The sequence below is a fragment of the Equus asinus genome, chromosome 19 (genome assembly GCF_041296235.1).
Source record: "Equus asinus isolate D_3611 breed Donkey chromosome 19, EquAss-T2T_v2, whole genome shotgun sequence".
Lineage (NCBI taxonomy): Eukaryota > Metazoa > Chordata > Mammalia > Perissodactyla > Equidae > Equus > Equus asinus.
The window spans coordinates 7,065,599-7,083,206 of NC_091808.1; the positions used below are offsets into that span (position 1 = coordinate 7,065,599).

Genomic DNA, 17,608 nt, shown 5'->3' on the forward strand with positions numbered 1-17,608 from the left:
CACACAAAATAGAGGAAGATGGCACAGATGTTAGCTCAGGGCCAATCTTCCTCAAGCAAAAAGAGGAAGATTGGCAATAGAGCTTCCTCACACACACAAAAAAGAATATGTATTAAGTCAAAGCATAGATAAAAATCTCAACTTGTACGTCCCTTTCACATGAGTGGGACATATCACAGGTCTTTGGGCTTGCTCTGCCTGCCCTGGCCTCGCTGCTGTCTCTGTGCGGGTTTGGTTGTTTCTATCAGTGTGGGCACCACCGGTCTTTTAATAGGTGATGGGCCAGTCATCAAAGCTTCAGGCCTCTTTTACCAGGTCTATGAGGACTCCATGCCCTCAGAGAGTAGCATGCCGTCCCCTCCCAGGGCAGTCTCTGCGTGTGGCTCATGGGGCCACCACCATGTGACTGGCAGGCATGACGTGGGCATCTGCTGACGGTTCCCCACACGTAGGCCTGCCAGGTTGCAGGGGACAAGGGGGATAAGGGATGGCCAGGGAGGAGCCAGGGCAAGAGATGGCGACGTAGCATCTCCTTAGGAAATATTAGCTTGAGTAGTTTGCTAATGAAATTTTGAGATTTGGGTTTTGTCAAACTGTCTCTTTGTGTGACAGAGTAGAACAGAGTGTTGGTCTGGGTCCAAGGACTGCTAACTCAAGCAGCCAGCTCCCATTTGGAATGAGTGTGCTTTCTCGTCTTGAATGCTGGTGGCTTGCGACACCTGAGGGGGAGGACTACAGGTTCATAGGCAGGTGCTCGGAGCTCACAAATTGGGGCTGAGTTAGTGTGTCAGTTTGAGTCGTCTGAGAAGCAGAAGCCAAGATGCGATTAGGTGGATGAGAGATTTATTGGAGGAAATGCCAGTGAAGGACAGATGGGGAAGGGGCAGAAGGAGGCAGGAAGAGTCTTCACGTCTCGATGCAGGTCTGACACCTGGGAAAGGAGAGAGGGAAGGACGGAGTCGGCAGAAAGGGCCTCAGACCACAGTCTTGGCTGATGGCGGGTCCCAGGCACAGGTGCTCAGTGGAGGGGTCTTGCATTGGGGCAGGAAAGCCCCAGCTTTGATCCTCGCACCATGTTGTCTTTGGCTGGGAGCAGCCTGGCCAAAGTGTGGCCTTGGGGCAAACACTACACAGGATCCACAGCTGCAGCGGCTGGAGGCGTGGGTCCACCTGCATGTCTACCTGCCACAGGTTCTCTTGAAGGGAGAAGTGAGCATCTCCATGGGGACTTATGCGTTATCTCAGTGGGCAGCCACTCTGCTGAGATATTACTATCACCTCTAGCATGGACACCTCATCCATCCTGGATGATGGAGACCTGGCTTTGCCAGAAGCACACGGAGCTCTTCTGGAGGCAGATGGTCATCTTGGATCTTGTCTCTGCGGTGACCCAGGAACCAAGACCCTTTCCTGGGACTGGCTCTCTGCCTTGCAAGTCTGGAAATGTGAGCGGCTGGCCTGTGCTGAACGCTATGCACCGGTGATTGTGTTCATCTTCATGGCACTCTAGGAGCTGGGCACTGTTGTCACCTTCCAGGATGGACAGGAGACATCTGAAGCTCATGGATGCTCAGTAACTTTCCCAGAGCACACAAGTGGTGAGGGGGAAGCTGAGGTCAAACCCAAGCTCTCAGTCCTTAGAGCCATCGTGCTTTTGCCTCCATTGTAAACACGCCACTCAGGTTTCCTCAGTGAATGAAAACTGTTTGAAGAAATGCAAACCGTTGCTGGCCTAAACCAGAATGCTGGGCTACAGACGCAGAGAGGAGGCTGGGATGAGGGAGACCATAGGAGGACCCAGAGAGGCAGATGGACACTAGAAATCAGGGTTAGGTGGGAACTGGCAAAACTAGGGTGAATCTGAAATTCATTCCTTCACAATACACACTTTCATCAAGTCTCCTTGTTCTGGGCAGTGTGCTGGCCACTGGGCACATTCTGTCCCCCAGGCTCACAGTCTGATGAGGGTAGAGACAGCCTTGCACGGAGGTATGAAAACTGTGCTAAGGAAGCATAGAAGACGACCTCTTCACACTGCCTCCAGAGACCAGAGACAGCTTCCTGTGTGACATGACAGAATCTAACAGGAGAAATAGGTGTTTTCCAGGTGGCCAGGGAGGAGGGACTTCCCACGCAGAGGGGGCAGCAGGCACAAAGCCTGGCGGCACACTTGTGGGGATGTCGCATGGTGACAACCAACCGCAGCGTTGGTGAGAGAACAACGGAGGGAGATAAGGCTGGGAAAACAGGCAAAGGTCAGCCCAAGACGACTTCCCCTCAGAGACTCACCCTCAGCAAGAGGATCTTCAGCTGGGCAGTTTATTGTACCCCAGCTTTATTGAGGCAGATGGTTGATCACTAAGATATGTGTGGTTTCTGACCTCAAAGCTGTGTGTGTGTGTGTATGCCTGTGTGTAAGGGTTGGGGTGGGGGAGAGATTGGCACTCAGTAGATATACATGTAAATAAATACGTAATTACAAAATGAGAAAGGGCCATTAAAGTAAATGACTGGGTGGCATTAAGAGACTCCTAGGTTTTATTTTACTTTTTTAAATTAATTTTTCTTTTGAAGATTGGCACCTGAGCTAACATCTATTGCCAACCTTTTTTTTTTCTCTTCTTCTCCCCAAAGCCCCAGTGCATAGTTGTACATCCTAGTTGCAGGTCCTTCTGGTTCTTCTATGTGGGACACTGTCTCAGCATGGCTTGATGAGCGCTGTGTAGGTCCACACCCAGGATCTGAACACGCAAAACCCTGGGCCACCAAAGTGGAGTGTGTGAACTTAACCATTCGGCCACAGGGCCAGCCCCAAGACTCCTGGGTTTCAAAGGCTCCCTCTGTTAGCCCTGTAGGATGGAGGTGGGAAGTGGTGTGCACAGTCCAGATGGGCCAGGAGAGGGTCAGAATGAAACCGCTGGTAGTGGGAATGTAGAGAAGCAGCCTTGTTTGAGAGGCATGAGGGAGTTAGAGGATGATGCATGGGGCTGGAAGAGGGGAAGAGCAAGGGGAAACTGACGCCAGCTCATTGCCCAAACTGGAGTCTCCCAGGAACTCTCCATCTCCCAGTGATGACAAGGACTCAGGGGCTGTCTCAGTCCGTTGCGCTGCCATAACAAAACTCCACAGACTGGACTTAGTTCTCACAGTTTTGGAGGCTGGAAGTCCAAGGTCAACATGATGGCTGATTCAGTTCTTGGGGAGGGCCCCCATCCTGGCTTGCAGATGACTGCCTTCTGGCTGTGTATTCACATGGCTTCTTCTTTATGTGCTCAAGGAGGGAGAAAGTGAGATCTCATGTCTCTTCTCATAAGCACACCGATCTCATCATAAGGGCCCCACCCTCTTGACCTCGCTTAACCTGAATCACCTCCCAAAGGCTCCACTTCCAAATGCCATCACATTGAGGAGTGGGGTTTCAACATAGGAATTTGGGGGAGGTGGGTAACACAGTATTCAGTCCATAACAGAGGCTCTTTCTGGAGAAGAGGGGCGACAGGAGGCAGGGCTGGCCCACGACTGGATCATGCAGAGGACGGAGGAATCGAGCAGCAAGGGCGAGTCCACTGGGGGCATGGCGTTGAAAGAACCAGAACAGGAAGTAAGAAGGCAGTCCAGAAGAGGAAGAGCAGCCTCTGGTGTCAGAGATGGGGACCCCAAAGGCCTAGGAATAATCATTGTTGGGGTGGGAATCCTTGCGGACATCCATAATTCTTTCTTAGGTCGTAGTCCTATGAATGGAACACAGGAAAGCATGTGTTCAATGATTCAGATCAATAATTTCATGGCTTTCCATAGGGGCTTCCACCTACCACACCAAAGAGTGCCTGGTCCCACTCCCCTGCCAACACTGGTCCTCACTGGCTTTTTTTGTTTTTGTTTCAGTAAAATTTTTATTAAAGTGTGACATTGTGTTAGTTTCCTAGGGTGCCATAACAAATTACTACAGCCAGACATTGATTCTCTCACAGTTCTGGAGGCTGGACGTCTGAAACTGAGCTGTGGGCAGGGCTGTGCTCCCTCTAAAAACTCTAGAGGAGGATATTTCCTTGCCTTTTTCTAGCTCTGGGTAGACGTCAGCAATTCTTGGTATTCTTTGACTTGCAGACGCATCACTTCAACCTCTGCCTCCATCTTCAAATGACCTTCTCTTCTGGGTGTCTGTTTTTCCTCTCGTTAAAAGGACCTTGGTTACCGGATTTAGGGCTCACCCTAAACCAGAATGATCTCCTCTCAACATCTTTAACGTAATTACTTCAGCAAAGACCCATTTTCCAAATAAGGTCACATTCACAGGTAGTGGGGGTTAGGACTTAGACACATCTTTTGGGGGACCACTGTTCACCCCACTACAGACACACATACAGAAAGGTCCACCGATCCTAAGTGGGCAGTTCAATGAACTTTTGCACATGGAACGTGCCCGTATAACCATCACCTAGAAGAACATGGGAACCGTAGTCTTCACGGACGCCTCCTCTGGACATCCCCACCTCTTCTCCCCAGAGTCAGCCTCCATCCTGACCTCTGTCGCCATCCACCAGCTTTGCTCAGGTCTGAACTTCATGTAGATGGAATGCTGTGTGCCTGGCTCGGGGGGGCACACCAGCTCTCCACCTTCAGTTTCTTCTAGCAGTCTACCTAGGAAACCAAGAGATCCACCTAGTAGCTGAAGAGGTAACAAGAGAAGTTAATAAAATAACCAGACTCACCAACAGTACACCAAAGTAAGCAACTTGTCTCTTGAGAAGCATTTAAACAGCTAAAATAGAGTTTCAAAAAACGTATTTATAATAGCACCCACAAAATAGAAAGCTAAGACTATCTTTAATAATAAATATCAAGGACCAAATAAATACAACTAAAACAAGCTAAAAAATATTTTTTTTTCTGAAGAGACACCTATGTGTTGGAATGGAAAATTCTATGTTTTAGAGTGAATAACTTTCCCAAATGAAACTGGGAGAGTAAACAAGTGGAGATACTTACGAAAATATTCTACAGGAAGAGAGATGAGGGGGAACTCGCTCTGGCAGATTTTATACCGTGTGGTGAATCTAAAACAAGTGTTTCTGACCATCGCTGGTACCAAAGGAAGCGGCAGATCAACCAATGGACAGTGAACAGCAGAAACTGATCAGTATTTAACACGTTAGATGGGGTGTCACTCCTTAATGGGAAATAAAAGATTTCTCCATCAAGGATGACACAATAATTGGCAAGATATTTGGGGAAAATATCCTCTTCTAATTTTACCACACACCAAAACAAACTGCTGATTTAGCAAAGCTCAGTTATTTTTAAAAATAGGAAAGAAGAAAAAAAAAAGGAGAGAGAATAACTCTTTGGTTTCTGGATGGAATAAGGACTTTCTAAGTTTAAAACCGATGGAAGGCATTAAAAGGAGAAGATGGATTTGAATTCACATAAAACTCTTGTCAAACATCACAAATAAATGAAAGCCAAATTATAGGCTGAAAAAATATCTTTTTCTGCAATAAACTAGAGTGAGAAGGGATTTAAAATGTTGATAATTAAAGAGTTCATAAGAATCAAGGAGAAAAGCTGGAATATTCCACTAAGTAAATGGGCAAAGAAAGAGCTTAGAAAATACAGAAGGATGAAATGCAAGAACCTTACAACAAATGACAGTATGGTCAATCTTACTAAGAATCAAAGAAAAGCAAAATTGAAGAAAGAGACCAATTTTTGCCTCTTGACCTAATAATTAATAATAGAGTTTGTGAAGATGTGGTGGATCAGCTGTGTATTTTTTAATCTAACAATGAGAGAGTAAATTTTTACAATCTCTTTGAAAATCAATTTAGCAGTTTATGCCAAAAGCTTAAAACATTTTAATATACTTTAAGCGGAAAAAAATCACAAGGGTTTAAACTGTGTCTATATAATCAATGTAAAGTAAATAAAAGTACTATAGAAAATGAAGAATATATACCCACAACTTGCAACATTACACCCTCAGTATTTGGTGTTCTCTCCTTTATAAACCTTTCTAATTTCCAAATGACTTTTATTTTCAACAAAAAGAAATTAGTAAAACAAACACACAGAAAATGCTAAGTACATTCCATGTACCATCCCAAAGGAACCCATCCTGCCACATGGTATCAGGATCAACGGCAGTAAGATACAAACAATGGGAAACAGACGAACATATCTTCTGGCTCCTAATAAACTGAGTGACAGCACATTAAGCCAATCAATAGGTAGTTATTTGGTGATCTCCAAGTAAATGACATCTCCCACTAAACGGAATTTACTCCACTTCATTGAGCAGATGAGGTCATGTTTAGACTAAAAGGTTAATGAGCAGGACTTTTTCAGGCAGAAAAGCAAGAGGAGGACCCTGTTCCAAGAAGGACCATGTGCCAAGACAGGAAACCTGAGCCAGCTGTGTAGGCGGGAAAGAGGTGGATGAATGATGATACGGATGGACGGGAAGGAAGGGGCTGGACCAGTAACGGCTGCGGAGGCGTTTAGAACTGGTCCCGTACAGAGGGGGCAGGAGTGATGGAACACTGGATAGATTTCAGGAACAGACATCACATAATCATGTATGTATCGAAAGAGGAATCTGTTGGAAAGACCAGCAGCACAGAGAATAACCTGGGGTGGGGGGGGGGGTGGGAGAAAGATTGTACAGAGGCCGATGGATACAGAAGCTTCTACAAGGGTCTTTCTGGGAAGTGATGGAATCCTAAACAAGGGCAATTACTGTGGAAATGAAATGGGACTGATCGGAATGTCAGTTCCCTAAAGGGCTTTTTTGGTTCCTTCTGTTTTCCTAATCCCTAGAAAAATAATTGGCCAATAGCAGACAACCAATAAATATTTGTTGAATGAGTGAATCAGTAAAAAGATGCAAGAGATTTAGAATGTAATACCAGAAGGATCTTGGCCAGTTCCTGGATGCAAGAAACTAATGGTGAAGGACTTTAGAAAAGACACAGTGAAACAATAATACCTCAAAGCCACCTTCTCTCAATAAATAAATTCATCCAATGTTGCCTCCTAAGTTTCCTTAGATATTCCTGTATTGTAGTAAATTTGGTTTAATTCTACAGGCTACCAAGTATTTTTAAGGCCTACTTAATATTTCTCTTATAAATGGGAACATGCTCACTCTCTGGACGTAAACTCCTTGCTAAGATTAGTACAAAAGTATTTTCACCCTGTCTGGTTATTTTATAATATAATTTTAGGGTTTTTTTTTTAATGCAAAAGTTTTCCATTTTTATATTTTCAAAAATGACAATACGTCTCTGAGAATTCTTCAAAACTGAATCATTGCATCAATGTGAGTTTCCTGGTTGTGAGGTTACACTGTATTATCAAAATGTTACCACTGGGGGAAACCATCAAGGGTTTATAGGATCTCCCTGTATTATTTCTTACAACTGCAGGTGAATTTACAATGACCTCAAAAGAGACCGCTAAAAAAACTCCTGAATGAGTCATCTTCCTCAGTGAGGACCTTTTACATGGTAATATCAAAAGGAGCTCTAGGATTGACAGATGGCCCTGGGAACGGTTCATCATCCGCATTTCCTTTATAGATGAGCCCAGAAGAGAAGATTGTTGCTCCAGTGTTGTCCTGGCAGCTTGTCTCTTTTCAGTTGCAGTTCCAGCAAAGTAAGCACACCTCTTACTCGCAGCAGCCTCCGAGTGGCGAGATTGTCGCCATGGTTATTCTCTCCCCTGCTCTGAGCTTTCTCACTTCCTCTCCGGATGTGGCTTGTTCTGTCTGTAGAGAGTTTGCCATCATTTCGAAGGAGCAACAAAGGAACCATTTCTGAGTGCTCTGTGCACCGACGTGGTACGAGGTTGCTTAGTTGAGAGAAGTCAGTCTAGACGTCGTGGAGAGGGCTCTGGTTTAATCAGCGAGGTCCCCTGACCGCTGTCGACAGCTGCGGAGGCACAGCCCTGGCTGTGTGATGGTGGAAACAGCTCCCTGGGCTTGTGGTCTAGTGAGGTGGGGGTGGGGGAGGGCAGGGAGCTGGTGGGGCAGAGAGAGATCTCACCCAAGGCTCTTCCTCTCCCTCACTCTCCTCTTCTTGACTCTGCCAAGGCATCTCTAGTCTCAAGGCATCCTGTAGCACCTATGGGTGGCCCTGGCCCCCAGGCTTCTTCCATCCCCCGGCATCTGACCCAGGGGTGGCACTCTACACACGCTGGCTGGCTGGATCTGGTTTCCTGGTGCCCTATGCACATGCTTTCTATCTCTGTCACAGCCACCCGTCCCTCTTTGGAACCAATGCACGGCCTCCCAAACTGGTGTCCCTGAGTCCTTTGGTCCTTCTCCAATTCATTCTCCATAGGAAGCCAGAGTGAGCTCTCCCTAACATCACTCCCTTGCTTAATGCCTTTGTGACTCTTGAGGACCTCAGGATAAAATCAAAATGTGGCATACGTGGCCCTCCCTGACCTGGCCACGCATGCCCGCCCAGCCTCTTGGATCCTTGCTCTGCTGGCCGCCCTCCAGTTCTGTGTGCTAGGCACACAGGTCACCCCACCTAAAGGGCCCCCATGGAGCAGCCAGGGGTTCATAATCGGGAGCACTTGGCTTGGCGTCCTTGCTGGTGTCTTAGGAGTTGGGGTCGGTGTCCTCACTCTGGCTTCACTTCCTCCTAAGGTGTCTGGAGCACCATGTCTGCTGGATAGCTGTGTACCTGGCTTCAGAGTTGACCTTATGCCATCACTGTTGGGATGGGGTGGGGGAGGCAGCTCACACCAAGAGGCCACCTACCCAAAAGATCTTTGCCTCCTGACCCAGTAAACCTGAAATTTCCTTGACAAGGACAAACATAGCCACTTACATGACCCCAGCACAGATTTCTAGCCATAACATCCACCAGCTCTCTCCGTGGGCTCTCTGGTTCAGTCCAGCTGGGCTCTCTAGAACCTCCCCAACCCTCTCCCCACTCCTCCCTGCCGGTGACTAGGCTGAACCCACCTCCAGCAGTTGCAGCATGAAGGCACGAGCCAGTAGGATGTAAGTGCCTGTTAGTAGGGCCTTTAGGAAGAGCTTCCTGTGATGGTAGGAGGAGGAAGCTAGAATAAGGCCAACAGCAACAGCCTTTGGAGAAGGACAGAGCTGGGATCCTGAATCCCGAGGCTAGGCACAGGCACACAGCTGGCAACGTCAAGGACACTGGCCAGAACCCATTGGTACAGGTGGACTAAGGTAGGTTTGAAAGATTCTAGAACCAGGTAAATAGTACCGTTGGGCATTTGGGTAATTGATCTCAGAAATCAACCAGTCTAGCCCCTCACTTTACAGTTGAAGAAACCGAGGTTGAGAGATTCTAAGGCCTTTCTCATCTCATAGCTGGAAGAGGTGAGGCCATGACTCAGATCCTGGCCCTTGTGTGAACAAGTCAGGGCCAACATGCCTGGACCCCAGCTTGATCGCTGCAAGGGAGCAGGGCTGCTGGTTGTGGCTGTTCAGGCCTTGCCTCGTTCCTTGTCGACTATAGGATGAACAGCACCACCTAGGGGTGTGCAGTGCACAGACTGCACAACTGTACAGAGAGGCTCTGAGCCAGAGTCAGGGCAAAGGTCAATAGTGACAGGGAGGTGGCATTGCTTGGGCTGGGTTGGTCGTGAAAATGAAAGCAGGAGGGTGACCCAGAGCGTAGACGGCAGACGGCAGGGCCTTTCCACAGAGAGGAGGGTTCCTTCAGCATTTAGGCCTGAGGGAAGGTCTGGTTCAAGACGCTGATCACTGAAGCCATGAGCACCTGGGCCGTGGACCCAGGGTCCTCTCTCCTCAACTGCAAGCAGCCCCAGACCCAGGCCCAGTGGTCAAACTGAGTCACGTGCGGAGTCCAGCAGGCCTTTGCAGTAATCAGGCCCCAGAGCCCACAGAGCAGGAGGAGGACACGGGTGGGGGTCACAGTCCACACAAGCAGGCTCTTGCCAAGGCATCTGGAGGAGAAAGTCTGGATAAAGCTGGCTGGCGTCCACAGGGAGTTTAACACCCTTAAAGAAACACTGAAGAATAATAACCCCTAGCGTTCTCAGATCTTTTTTCAGGTTCCAATCATTTGTGTAGAATTGCTTTATTTGGCCCCATAGGCAGCCAGTGATGACGATCTTGTTCCCGGAGTGGATTTCTCGGATTACAGGAAAGGAAAGGACAAGAAGAGAACTTGAACCAGAGTCTCCGAAGTTTTGGATGCCCCGCCCTGCACCACAGCACCCCCTTCTGGCCAGAGGGGAAACTTCCGGCTGAGGCCCAGCTGCACGGAGCTCGGAGCCTGATGGAGGCAGCAGGTGCGTGTGTGGGGAGGCAGTGCTTGACCGAGGTGATGTGGGTGAGGGCGGCGTAAGTGGGGCAAAAGTGAAACAAGACCTTCTAACAGGTGGATCCTGACCATGGAGACAGAGACCTGTGCATCTGAATCTCTGGACACCATTCGGCCCCCACGCGCCTGCTCCCTGTGCGTCTCTGTATTTTCTACAGGTCGGTGCCCCTGCAGAATACTTCTGCTCCTTTTCCGACAGGTGAACCTTTTTGTGTTTAAACGTCCTTCTCCCCGGCGGGTCCCAGCCACCCACCCCGGCCCGCTGCCCTATCTTCTATGTTTCTTCAGGCCTTTCTTTAGTCTATATTTCATACAGGATTCATCGTTGACTGTTTCATGATTTTTCTTTTTATTAAAAGAGTATGTTCACTTTGCAGGTAACGTGGAGAATGCAGAAAAACAGAGAAGCAAAAATAAAACTCACCTGCAAGCCAGCCCCCGAGATATAAATCGCATTCTTGTTTGCAGCACCTCCTTCTGAATTTTGAGTATATCGTTGGATTTATACTTGACTGTAACATTACATTCTATTTTGTTGCTTGACGTTGCATTACGGGCGTGTTATGGAATGTCTTCCAAACACTCTTTTTAATGGGCTTATCTCAGTCTGGTCTGTGGCTGGTCATCCATCTATAATTTCTATAGCCGTTCTCCCTTGCTGGACATTGGATTGTTTTGAAGTTTACTCTTTTGAAAAAGGAACAAGGAAAAGCTTGTACGTGAATCTTTGTCCTTGGGGTGGAGTCCTGACAGTGAAATCACCAGGCAAAGGATCCAAAAAGGTTTTTTTTTAGGAAGATTAACCCTGAGCTGACATCTGCCAATCCTCCTCTTTTTGCTGAGGAAGAGTGGCCCTGAGCTCACATCCATGCCCATCTTCCTCTACTTTATATGTGGGACGCCTGCCACAGCATGGCTTGATAAGCAGTGCCATGTCTGCACCCGGGATCTGGACCGGCGAACCCTGGGCCACCAAAGCGGAACGTGCGCACTTAACCACTGTGCCACCAGGCCGGCCCCCCGAACAGTTTTAAAGCTCCTACAGTGTGGCCCAGCTGTGCCATGGGCTGGTGGGAGCATGTCTGTCCACTTCTCTCGCTCCCCCTGGAACAGGTGGCCAGGTGGACGCTGTCTTGCTTCTTTGTTTCAATGTGCGTTTGTCTGATTATCAGTCAAGTTGGGCATCTTCCGGTGCATGATGGTGGAAATCTCTGAAGGGGCCGGATCAACAGCAGTGCTTTCCCTGCCCTCAGCCCCAATGATTCAGAAGTGAGACCAAAGAGGGATGGAGGGGCTGAAAGATCGCCTCTCTGCTTAGTGAAGAGGAAGGTGGAGGAAGCGGCTTCACGGGAGAGCCAAACGGACTGTGAACCACAGTAAGAAGTCCGGACATGCCCTGCTCCACACCCCCGGGTGGCGCAGGCTGGACGGACGGCTGGACAGACAGCAGTGACAGACCCTCCCGGCCGTGGATGCTGGCTGGTGAGTGGGCAGGAAGGGGCAGAGGATTACCCTCTGCAGGCATCTGGCTCCCAAAAGGAAAAAGGGGGCAGCTGAGGGAGCACCCCAAGTCTGCTTTTCCGAACGGTCTTCTCTTCAGGGAGGGGCGGGAAGGGGCTGCAGAGGGATCAGTAGATCTGGAGACAATTGCCCCAATTAGGATGTTCGGAGGGTGGCAATGAGGCACTTCTCTGTTGCTTTTATCAGCCAAGTATATTTTCTTCTATCAGTTTTTTTTTTTTTGCATTTTTTTTTCTGTTGCGATTGACACACACAAGTGCTTTCCTGAGTCATTTTTTTCCTTTGTCTTTTTCTCCTATATAAAATGTTTTTGAACAAAATGAAAGTTTTAAATTATTATTTAGCCAAATCTTCCATTTTTTGCATGCCATTGGAGTCCTGGGAATCGGCCACCATCGTCATCTTCGTCGTATTTGAGCGAGTTCTCTGTGCTGGGCGTTCTGCCAAGACCTGCGAGCAGATTATCTGGTAAGATCTTCCCAGAAGCCCCTGGAAGGAAGGAATAATTCTCCAAACCGAGGTTTGTCAGGTGCCGTGCGCGGCCAATAGCGCAGACGTGGCAGGGCCCGGGTGGTCTGACTCCATCGCAGTGTCCTCAAAGGCCGTGTCACCCCAGTCAGCAATTGTGGCTCAGGGCTCCCTTTGTAGAGCCAAGCAGTTGGGAAATAAAAACGCTTATTTATCTAGGCTCCTAATTGCTATGCCAGGAAGTGAGCCTGTTATTGCTGATAATTTTTGGTGGAATGATAAGATTCCAACTTTGGAATGATGAAAAGCTACTGTGACTCATTTTAATGCTCTGTTTTAGAAACATCAAAGCTCCCACAGATTAATCTGTCTGCTAGAGACTCAGCTGTTCCCAGAAAGTGTTCTCCTACTTGATACAATGGTGGGCCCCTTTTCTTTCCATTTCATTGTTTTTTTCACTTACGTAAGTAAATTTGTTTTTTTTAAAGTATGCTTTTTGGTGAGGAAGATTGGCCCTGAGCTAACCTCTGTTGCCAATCTTCCTCTTTTTTTTTCTCCCCAAAGCCCCAGTACATAGTTTTAGATCCTAGTTGTAGGTCGTTCTAGTTCTTCTGTGTGGGATGGCAGCACAGCACGGCTTGATGAGTGGCGTGTAGGTCCATGCCCAGGATCCAAAGCGATGAGCCCTGGGCCACCGAAGCGGAGTGCACAAACTTAACCACTCGGCCCTGGGGCCCAGCCCCAAAGTAGGTAAATTATATTCATTGAAATTATTCAAAAACTGTAGTAATGTATTTAAAAAATAGTTAATAGCCAGATATTTCCTCCTCTCATCAACCTTTTAAAATAATAATAAATACTTAAATAATAAATAACTGGAATAACATTACTTAAATAATTAATACTTCAATAATAAGTGCCACCATTCATGGAGTGCTTACGATGGGCCAGGAATATTGCTGAATTCATTTAATCCACGAAATGACACTGAGTCAGACGCTATTCTTATCCTTGTGTCACGGGGAGGAAACCGAGGCACAGAGAAGTTAGTAAGTTGCTCACAGCTGGTATGTACCAGAACTGGGATTTCAACATTAATGTCTGGCTCCCAAGCCCATAGTCTTCACTACTCTACTCTGCTAATCCTTTCAGGCAAAAATTATGGCTACATTGATGCCCTTTGCTTAAGTAAACATGGATGAACATATGTAGGTCAGTCTACCATCTTTTCTTTCTTTTCTTTCCTCTTCCTTTTTTTCTTTATAGCAAAATTACTTGTTTGACTAGACGATATATTCAGACATATTTCCAGATATAAGCATAGAGAATTGAGTGAATCTTTTACAACAGTTGTCTTATAATCTGCGGTTGAATATACTATATTGAACCATTTCACAACTCATAGGCATTTAGGTTGTTTCCATTTGTTTTTTACTTGAAATAAGTGCTGGAATAAATATGTGTATGCACAAAATACTATAGACTGTGCTTCTTATATCAATAGAATGGATTATTAACATTGAGATGGCTGCATCAAAAAGCTTACATATTTATAATTTTAACACATCATCCCATGTGGCCATAGGCTAATTCTACCAAACTTTTAAGAGACAGATTATTTTAATTTTTTATAAGCTCTGTCAGGCCACAGAAGAAGAGGAATTGCTTCCAAACGCATTCTGTGAAGTCATTGTAACCTTAATACTAACACAAGTCCAACACCTGGAAGAAGAGGAATATTCGGGCCTGTGTAACTCCTGCACGTAGTTACAAAATGTTGAGCAATGAAATGTGTATGAAGATGATGCAACACAATGAATTTGCATTTATACCAGTTGTGCAAGGATTGTTTGATGTGATAAAAGTCACAAATATAATTTACTGCATTAACCAGTCAAAGAGAGGGGGCCCAGCCCAGTGGCGTAGTGGTTAAGTTCGTGCACTCTGCTTCAGCAGCCTGGGGCTCGCAGGTTCAGATCCTGGGCACGGACCTACACACCACTCATCGAGCCGTGCTGTGGCGGGGTCCCACATCCCACATACAAAATAGAGGAAGATTGGCACAGACGTTAGCCTGGTGACAATCTTCCTCACCAAAATAAATAAATAATCAAAGAGAAAAACAATATGATAATCGCAGTAAATTCAGAAAAAATGTGATGAAAGGAGATACTCAATCATCACTGTTTTTTAAAAGTCAGATTTTTGGAACAGAGAGGATTTCCTTGATGTGGTAAAGTGTATCTATGAAAAATACCAACCAAATACCTTCCTAGATGGAGAAATGTTAAAAGCACTCTCTTTAAATTAAAAAAATGAGTCCAGGACGCCCTATGACCACTTCTGTTTAACACTGTGTTCAAGTTCCCAGACAATGCAGGATGACAAAAATAATAACAGTGATAAATCGAGACATTAAAAATAACTAATTAAAGTAGGCTATTCATGAGCCAATGATGAAAATATCTCATGAACCAAGGATTATGATTAATTTAAATCTGTGCACCTGAGATCCAAAGAAAAAGGCGAACAATTAAATAAACTCTCATTTATTTTACAAAAAAATTATACAATGCCACCAAGGTGTGTGTAAAAATGACTTTTTTTTCCTCATCACATCCTCATCACCATTGGCTGTCATCAGTGTTTTTAATTTTGGTGAATCTGTTGAACACTAGGCTCTCATACTCTTCTGATCCGTATTCTCCTAACTAGTGTGGGACTGAGCATCGTCCATGCTCACGGCCGTCTGCGCCCCCTCTTGTTTTTGTGCCAGTCAGTCACCTTCACCTCTCAGCCTTACGTTTTGCCCTTCTCCCCTCTGCTCTGTGTCGCTGAGGCTGGGATTTTGGGAAGTCGCCTTCCCAGCTCCTTGCCAACCAGCTTTCTGTTGGGTTTAGCCATTGGGAGATGCTGGCAGCGGATGAGGATGGAGGAAGAGTGAAGCTACCGGCAGCTGGCTGCAGACATGCACCAGAGTTGGCAGGTGCTGGGGTTGCCGAGCTGGTGGCAAGGATGGGGTGATCCCAGAAACCAGCAGCCCAGGCACGGGCAGCAGATATTTCCCTCTCTGGTCCAGGCAGCACCCCCGGTGGGTCTAGAATCCACCAATCAATGTTTCAAACAGCACTGGAGTGGGAGCCAGTCCTGGCTTCAGCCTCCCATCGCTGGGCATCACTCCATCTCTCTTTTTTCTGCATCTTTCCCTTCCCCCGCAGTGTGTCTTCTTTGTTCTTACAGCCCTTCCAATAACTTTGTAACCTTTGTAACCGTGTGACATTCCCTCATTAAAGAAAGCATTCTTTCTGTGTGGTTGTTAACTCATCTGCCATATGTCTTGCAAACATTTTCTTCTGGTCCATTTGTGTGTGTTGATCTTGTTTATGGTGTATTTTTCAAAGAGTTGTCCAATATCCTCTCTGCCTTATGATTTCAAAGTCTGGGGGTATTAATATCTGTCACCTAGCCTCCGGTGTCTGGAGACAGCACTGTGCAGACTTTCTCTAGGAATTGAATGTCAGAATTTCTGACGCCCACTCGGATGCTGTTCTTTTGACCCATCTGAGTCCTGAAGGTCAAATTGGTATTTCTTACTCCTCACTAGTTGGACGTGCTGCCTGCCTCACACCCAAGCCTATTACTGGTTATAAAAATAATGCAAAATATAAAACCAACACAAGTAAAAGGATGTGAACGTTGAAATTATGACCGAAGCACCAAGGTATCATATATGCTGAATTACAAAGTTCAGTGCTAGACCAAAATACAGAATAATCCGGCATACTCACGGTGTGAGAAACAGCTCCACGGCTTCTGGGACCAACATCCAAATCGAGGAGTGTGGAGAGGGGTCAGGCTGTGTGTGAAGCAGGTTTTGGAGAAAGCCCTACTGGGAGCTTCGTTTCTCCCTCCCCTCAAGAGAGAAGAAGGTTGGGGGAGGACCTGAGGCTCACCTCAAGAAGACCAAGGGGGTTCAACTGGACCAGCCATGGACCCTAATATGAGCCCACTGCAGTTGGGGGACCCAGTGGACTGTGGGCTTGGTTCCCTCCCAGGACATCTAGATGGCCAGTGACAGGCTGCCTTGCTGCCCTGGCTGTGACTCTCAGAGTTGCTGGTGCAGTGGGGTCCGCCTGATTCTCAGATTGGGTAGAAGCCAGGAATGTGGAGGTGTTTCCATGGATCAAGGGTGGCCTCAGTTGACCTTGAGCCAGAGCCAGAATGAGTCCTGAATAACGGGGTCTACCAGTGGGGTAAAGAGACCACAGCAGAAGGAATCTGGGGAGACACCCACTTCCTGGATGCAGGTGACCTCCCAAAAGAGAGGTGTGTCCTCCCAGGTCAAGGGAACTCAGGAGAAACATCCGAGAGAGAGCCAGACTTAAATACCTCCCAGGCACAGAGGACACAGGCAGCCTGCGGCAGCCCAGGAGACGCACCGGAACTCGCCTGGATAGGTGAGGGGAGGTCGTCTCTAAATCAAGGTGTTTGGCTATTCCAGTGCCTAGTTTCTCTAAATTCTGAATTAAGACTATGCTTTGTGACTAAAGGCGGCCACAGGGTTGTCTTCACAGAAGAGTGAGCATGTAACACACAGGTTTTTATTCACAGGCAAAGGAAAAGCTTCCCCCACCTTCTGGCTATTGAAGGGGAGGGGAGACAACAATAAAGACGGGCTGTGATTACTGTCCCGTGGGAGCTTATATAAAGCAACAGCCATAGGCACACAAGTCAATAGCTTATTACTGAGCTCAAAATCCAGGCAGAAAATATTAAGAAGACCATTCCATTCACAGTAGCTACAGAAGCAGAATCATTAGGAAAAAGGTAAATAAGAAATGTACAAGACTTGGATGAAGAAAACTGCATATGAACTCTGCTGATGGGATTCAAAGAAAAACCTGATAAAAAGATCAGAAATCCAGCATTATAAAAAAAGTTAATTAATCTCATATCATCTAGGTTAGATGTGAAACAATCAGTAGCCCCACAGAATTTTGGAAACTTGACCAAATAATAGTAGGTTTTCTTTGTAGGAAAAATATGTGTAGAATAGCCAGGACATTTCTGAAAAAGAAAAAAAAAGAGGAATAGGTTTCTTAGCCGATCATAGCATGAATTATGAAGTTAAGATCCATTCATTCATTCTGCACAATATATTGAGCACCTTCTCTGAGCGAGGTGCTGTTGGAGAGGTGGGTGACTTCCAGGCAGAAGAGGGAAATATCCACGAGTGGTTCTCCAGTCTGTCTGCTGCCCTGCGTGGCGACTGCCCCTCTAGGCACCTGCTC

The 17,608-nt window shown here is 46.7% G+C and overlaps 2 long non-coding RNA genes across 4 annotated transcripts in view; one reads left to right on the forward strand and one right to left on the reverse strand.

Annotated features, from left to right (window-relative positions):
• Positions 1–836: 836 nt before the first annotated feature.
• LOC139041034 (uncharacterized) lies at positions 837–9,108 on the reverse strand. Of its 3 annotated transcripts, none has more exons than XR_011495502.1 (3): positions 8,975–9,108; positions 4,054–4,669; positions 837–3,731 (listed from the first exon to the last, which is right to left on the reverse strand). It is a non-coding gene; the product is annotated as an uncharacterized lncRNA (long non-coding RNA). The 3 variants fall into 3 exon arrangements; XR_011495501.1 differs by lacking the exon at positions 8,975–9,108 and adding an exon at positions 4,990–5,669 and having other exon boundaries at positions 4,054–4,641; XR_011495500.1 differs by lacking the exon at positions 8,975–9,108 and adding an exon at positions 4,990–5,666.
• Positions 9,109–10,357: 1,249 nt separating this feature from the next.
• LOC139041033 (uncharacterized) overlaps positions 10,358–17,608 on the forward strand; it is a 34,907-nt gene continuing 27,656 nt past the window's right edge. The window contains exons 1-3 of the long non-coding RNA XR_011495499.1: positions 10,358–10,486; positions 10,706–11,810; positions 12,226–12,317. This is a non-coding gene — a long non-coding RNA (uncharacterized lncRNA). The remainder of the gene's footprint in view (positions 10,487–10,705; positions 11,811–12,225; positions 12,318–17,608) is intronic.